The sequence below is a fragment of the Mus caroli genome, unplaced genomic scaffold (genome assembly GCF_978045245.1).
Source record: "Mus caroli unplaced genomic scaffold, Mus_caroli_1 scaffold_2, whole genome shotgun sequence".
NCBI lineage: Eukaryota > Metazoa > Chordata > Mammalia > Rodentia > Muridae > Mus > Mus caroli.
The window spans coordinates 52,861,856-52,868,839 of NW_028227257.1; the positions used below are offsets into that span (position 1 = coordinate 52,861,856).

Below are 6,984 nucleotides of genomic sequence, written 5' to 3' on the forward strand. Positions count from 1 at the left end.
ATAGAAAGAAACATGATGCCAGAGTTTTCCTGTTGGTTTGTCACATGAGTTATTTTGACTTAAATAAGCCAACTTCCCAGACTCCCAGAGGTGGTATTCAGCATAAATGACATGGCTGTTGTACCCTTCAGATATTTGGTATTCCTATCAGTGAATGTTAGGAACTTTCTTGGAAGCCAGCTTTCAGTATCCCAGGATGAGAACACACATGTAAAAGTCAGACTTTGAGAGAAGCTGTTCTTTGTGCTTCAAACATCTACAAACAACAAGGGTAGAGTTTGATAGCATGTGTCCATTGCTAGAGGAGAGGGCCAAGGACTGTCCATGATCTTTTTGTCTTGGTTCTGGTGATGGACCAAGGATGAAAGTTAGGCATGGAAAACCTGCAGCCTCCAATTCTTCTCAGTGAGTAGACCTCCAGTTTTCAGATCTTTCTTCGTTCTGTGTATTCGATGAGCTGGGTTTAAAGAAGGTTGCTGTGAGTGTGGGTAGAATTTATTTACAAGAAGATAAAAACAACATTCCAGAAGAGCACAGTGTTCCTCCTCTTGGCAATTGTTGAATGTTAGGCAAGTGAAAAACAGAGTGCCGTTCACTTTTCCTTATTAATAAATTTAATACTTATTCAACCTTATGCCATGAAACTAAAACTTTGAGTTTCTTTTTTCATTTTACAGTTGGCAAAACTGAGTGCCAGAAGCAGGATACAGTTTTCTGAAAGCTGTTTTCTATTTCAACAGCACACTGGCCAGACAAGATTTTTAAGATCTTGTTTTATACCTAAGGTATGATCTTCAGAAGATCTTGCTCAAATGAATGTGGGTGGGACAGAGAGGCAGGCAGAACATCTGCTGGAGACCTATTGTGTTATGAAATCCTTTCCCTGTCATGAGCGATCCACCACTGCAAAGTTCTCAGTAGAGGGCTCTTTCCTACTGCCGTCCTTCATGCAGATCTGGGTGGAAAGACTTTGGGAGCCTGGTGACCTGGCCATTGCTCCACACACTGAACACAGTGGCAGAGAGAGGTCATGAGTGCGAGGAAGAGAGACAGTTCTTAGCAAGGTGATGGAGATTATTCTGGGATGTGTAGGCATGGAAAACCTGCAGCATCCCATGGCTCTGGCATTCTGTCTCTCCTCCAGGTTTGGGGAAGTGATCCACTACAGGCTCTCATGATCTTCTGTAAGGAAGAGCTTTGGCAAGACTGAACACATTCACTGATCTATAGCAGAAGAGTATCAGATTGGATTGGATGTGGTGTGGTAAGTTTCTGAAGAACAGTTAGGACCCCGTGTTCTCAGTCTGGAGTCTGTTTTGTGCGTAGAAGGATGACACACTTGCTGATAAGTAGCAGTGAGAACAATAATGACATGATGCTGTCCATCATGTCCCTTCTCACCAGGAGCACAATTCTGTAATGACAACCAACTCCAAAGAACTACATAACAGCTTGCTTCTGGGGCAAGCTCAGCTTATCATGCTTATGACTCATTTATATTTAGGCCTCTTAATGAGACCATGTAGTAGCATGAATGAGGTGCTCCCAGGTTATCTGGCTGTAAGAGGCATCACTGTGTCTGAGAAGTAGAGAAAAGGGGATGAGAATACAGATCACTGCAGGGTACACACACTCAGGGACTTTTGGCTGTGCTCATATGGACCATAGGTAGTGGAATGGAGAGTAAAAGCCTATCTGTAACACATTCTGCTGGGGCTAAAGGGCAGTTTACGCAGGGAGTTGATGTGGTTTAAGGAAAGTAGATGTGCTGGCTAGTTCTATGTCAAGTTGACATAAGCTAGAGTCATCAGAGACAAGGGAGTCACAATTGAGAAAATGTCTCCATAGAAGGAGGCTATGTGGAGCAGGCCAGTAAGCAACACCCTGCCTGGACCTCTGTGTCAGCTTCAGCCTGCAGGTTCCTGCCCTGTTTGAATTTCTATCCTGACTTCCTTTGATAACGTATAGTGCTGTGGAAGTGTAAGCATTCACACACACACACACACACACACACACTCCACATACATGCACACATATACATATGTGCATTATATATGTGTGTATACACTAATTTATATATATATGTATATGTACCACAGAATAGTTGCATTTAGCTTATGGAGAAAATAAAATAGTATTATTGAAGAGGGTTTTTTTTTTCTTTCTTTTTTTTTTTTTTTTTTTGCCTACCCTTTGTGTGACATTCTGGGCAGTACTTTTTTTTTTTTTTAAATTAGGTATTTTCCTCATTTATACCTCCATTGCCATCCCAAAAGTCCTCCATACCTTCCCCCCCACTCCCCTACCCACCCACTCCCATCCCTTGGCCCCGGCGTTCCCCTGCACTGGGGCATACAAAGCTCGAAAGTCTAATGGGCCTCTCTTTCCAGTGATGGCCAACTAGGCCATCTCTTGATACATATGCAGCCAGAGTCAAGAGCTCTGGGTTAGTTCATAATGCTGTTCCACCCACAGGGTTTGCAGACCCGTTCAGCTCCTTGGGTACTTTCTCCAGCTCCTCCATAGGGGGCCCTGTGATCCATCCAATAGCTGACTGTGAGCATCCACTTCTGCGTTCTCCAGGCCCTGGCATAGTCTCACAAGAGACAGCCATATCTGGCTCCTTTCAGCAAAATCTTGCTAGTGTATGCAACAGTGTCAGCGTTTGGAAGCTGATTATGGGATGGATCCCCGGATATGGCAGTCTCTAGATGGTCCATGCTTTCGTCACAGCTCCAAACTTTGTCTTTGCAACTCCTTCCATGGGTGTTTTGCTCCCAATTCTAAGAAGGGGCAAAGTGTCCACACTTTGGTCTTCGTTCTTCTTGAGTTTCATGAGTTTAATAAATTGTATCTTATATCTTGGGTATTCTAAGTTTCTGGGCTAATATCCACTTATCAGTGAGTACATATTGCGTGAGTTCCTTTGTGATTGGGTTACCTCACTCAGGATGATGCCCTCCAGGTCCATCCATTTGCCTAGGAATTTCATAAATTCATTCTTTTTAATAGCGGAGTAGTACTCCATTGTATAAATGTACCACATTTTCTGTATCCATTCCTCTGTTGAGGGGCATCTGGGTTCTTTCCAGCTTCTGGCTATTATAAATAAGGCTGCTATGAACATAGTGGAGCATGTGTCCTTCTTACCGGTTGGAACATCTTCTGGATATATGCCCAGGAGAGGTATTGCGGGATCCTCTGGTAGTACTATGTCCAATTTTCTGAGGAACCACCAGACTGATTTCCAGAGCGGTTGTACAAGCTTGCAATCCCACCAACAATGGAGGAGTGTTCCTCTTTCTCCACATCCTCACCAGCATCTGCTGTCACCTGAATTTTTGATCTTAGCCATTCTGACTGGTGTGAGGTGGAATCTCAGGGTTGTTTTGATTTGCATTTCCCTGTTGATTAAGGATGTTGAACATTTTTTCAGGTACTTCTCTGCCATTCGGTATTCCTCAGGTGAGAATTCTTTGTTTGCTCTGAGCCCCATTTTTAATGGGGTTATTTGATTTTCTGGAGTCCACCTTCTTGAGTTCTTTATATATATTGGATATTAGTCCCCTATCTGATTTAGGATAGGTAAAGATCCTTTCCCAGTCTGTTGGTAGTCTTTTTGTCTTATTGACGGTGTCTTTTGCCTTGCAGAAGCTTTGCAACTTTATGAGGTCCCATTTATCGATTCTGGATTTTACAGCACAAGCCATTGCTGTTCTATTCAGGAATTTTCCCCCTGTGCCCATATCTTCGAGGCTTTTCCCTACTTTCTCCTCTATAAGTTTCAGTGTCTCTGGTTTTATGTGGAGTTCCTTAATCCACTTAGATTTGACCTTAGTACAAGGAGATAGGAATGGATCAATTCGCATTCTTCTACATGATAACCGCCAGTTGTGCCAGCACCATTTGTTGAAAAGGCTGTCCTTTTTCCACTGGATGGTTTTAGCTCCCTTGTCAAAGATCAAGTGACCATAGGTGTGTGGGTTCATCTCTGGGTCTTCAATTCTGTTTCATTGATCTACTTGTCTGTCACTATACCAGTACCATGCAGTTTTTATCACAATTGCTCTGTAGTACAGCTTTAGGTCAGGCATGGTGATTCCACCAGATGTTCTTTTATCCTTGAGAAGAGTTTTTGCTATCCTAGGTTTTTTGTTATTCCAGATGAATCTGCCAATTGCCCTTTCTAATTTGTTAAAGAATTGAGTTGGAATTTTGGTGGGGATTGCATTGAATCTGTAGATTGCTTTTGGCAAGATAGCCATTTTTACTATATTGATCCTGCCAATCCATGAGCATGGGCGATCTTTCCATCTTCTGAAATCTTCTTTAACTTCTTTCTTCAGAGACTTGAAGTTCTTATCATACAGATCTTTCACTTCCTTAGTTAAGAGTCATGCCAAGGTATTTTATATTATTTGTGACTATTGAGAAGGGTGTTGTTTCACTAATTTCTTTCTCAGCCTGTTTATCTTTTGTGTACAGAAAGGCCATTGAATTGTTTGAGTTAATTTTATATCCATCTACTTCATTGAAGCTGTTTATCAGGTTTAGGAGTTCTCTGGTGGAATTTTTAAGGTCACTTATATATACTATCATATCATCTGCAAAAAGTGGTATTTTGACTTCTTCCTTTCCAATTTGTATGGGCAGTACTTCTATAGGGCACAGTCTTGAGCATAATAACTCTGTGCATACCTCAACTTTATTGTGATGCACATCGTATCAATGAAACAGTTACAGTGTCCCAGGTCATTTTTGATGTTAATAAATGAAACACTTATTAAATTTCATATTTTATTTTACTGTGTCAGGACCACATAATGTACTTTGCGCAAATGAAGAGTCCATTAATTCTTTTTATATCTCTGTAAACACCTCTATCATTTTTGACAGGTCTCAGATATGGTCCAGGAATGGAGCCCTGTGAGAAGACTTCTGAGCCCTTGTGAGAATATTCTCAAAAAATCCAGACAAGATCCTTGTGACCATAGTTTCCTCAAAATACCAAGTTGTCCATGGAATGTGTTTTCCTTCTTCCCTGGTGCTTTGAAAAGGAGTGAGTTTACTTCAGATTGCTCATTACTGTTTGCTGTTTTCATTCAATTATGTGTTTAAGTGACCCTTTCTATACTTCTTTGGAAAAAGATAATTTGGCCACTTGTAGCTAGTCCTTGTGATTGTATATAGCTAGAATCCAGGAGAATTATATATTGAATTCGAGAATATATATGTATATACATATATGATATATATGTATGTATATAAATATATATTACACATATATAATCTGAGGTTTTGAATGAAGATGGCTTGAGCATAAGAGTTTAATATACCTTAACTTGGGCTCCATTTTCCTAGGTTCTACTATCTCTAGACTATGATTAAGAACAAAATAATTTTGTATGGGCTGATTGCAAATGTAAACATTTTTATCTTTAGATCACAATGCTATATTTGTCTGTGCCCTTTATCTACAATCTTCCTGTTCAGATTATAGTGTCTCTGGCAGAATTGCAGTACTTTTTATGTGATATTTGCATTCAGGGTTAATTTTAATAAAAAGCAGTTCTATAATGTTTTGCAGCTATAATTATAATGTTTTGTCATGTAGCCTGCTCAATAGACCAGGCTTGCCTCAATTCACAGAGCTCCATCCACGTTCCTTTGCCTCATGGTTCAGTTCTGCATTTATTGATTAAATTCACTGCTATTGAGGACAACCATATTAATAGTACACATAGACACCATCAGTTTCATGTATGTTTGGCCCTTTCATTTGGTAGCCTTTTTATGTCATCTTAGTAAGGACGTGGTGTCTCTTCTCAGGTCTAGGGTTATAGTAAATCCAGTGGACTCTTAGTGCCCATGTACACAGCAGGTGAGGTGATGGATAGAGAGGACTTGAGCAGCTCTCCACACTCACTTGGCTCCTGCCAGGACAGAGGGTCTGCAAGCTGCCAGAGATACTATTCTTCTACAGCAAGGTGTCAGAACCAAGGGATGGGTACTCCAGAAATCAGTTGCCATTTTTATCTATCATGTCGCACTTAGTTCATGCACTTGTATCTCAATCTGGCCTTAATCTAGGTGAGGGAGTGAGTATAAAGGAGCCTCTTGATTCAAAGATACCTGAAAATATGGGTTTTCAGTAAGAAACAAAGTGTTCTAATGTCCATTCCTTATAACTGGCCACCATATTCCATTGGCCTGAGCCAGGGAGCAACACCTGAGTGCCTCTCTTCCACACAAGGTGCCTTGTTCAAAGAGTTAGCCCTGTCCCTGGTGTTGTTTATGAGGCTGGTCTCAGGCTTTGACCCATGCTACTTATTGTTGATGATTTTTCAGTGTCTCTAGCATGGGATTTTGGAATGTTCATATATGTGCAATGATTTTGTCATTCACAGTACACTGGAAACAACAATATGGCAGTAACCGAAACAGCTCCAGGAACTGTATCAGGAGCAAGAATATTGTAATTGCAAGGTGAACAAACCTTTGTGGTACCAGTGGAAAATATACAAAATAATTGTATTAGATGTATGTTTGTAGAAGGTAGAAAACTTGGTGTTCAGCTAGATCTACTTGAGTGTTTCTTGGTCTTTCTACTGGGTGGAAATCTGATAAATCACCATGACCTACCCAGAGCAAAGCCCCACAGTCCTAAGTGGGAACCTCATTAACCAATTATTGTTTTCCCACCAATAATTCTCAGCCCCTCTCTCCTCTCCTGTGACTCTGTGCATCCTCAGTGAGTTGATCTCCACTTTGTGCTATCAGCTCCAGGAACCACAGCACCTCCAACAACACTTGACACAGACACATGGAAGGGTCTCCTATTAGAAATGTGCAGGGCCTATGCTTGGCTGTGCTGGCCCTGTGTTGGCATGGACCCTCAGGCTGATTCCTCCTGAGTGGTCCATTGATCCCTTCACCAACACATGTCTAGCATCCTTGCCCAGCATCTGGCCACTATCCTCTGCT

General features: G+C 41.3%; 1 long non-coding RNA gene across 1 annotated transcript; it reads left to right on the forward strand.

Moving 5' to 3' along the window:
• Positions 1 to 683: 683 nt before the first annotated feature.
• LOC110290264 (uncharacterized) lies at positions 684 to 6,591 on the forward strand. Its single transcript, XR_002377409.1, has 4 exons — positions 684 to 785; positions 1,145 to 1,264; positions 4,897 to 5,059; positions 6,408 to 6,591. It is a non-coding gene; the product is annotated as an uncharacterized LOC110290264 (long non-coding RNA).
• The last annotated feature ends 393 nt before the right edge of the window (positions 6,592 to 6,984 follow it).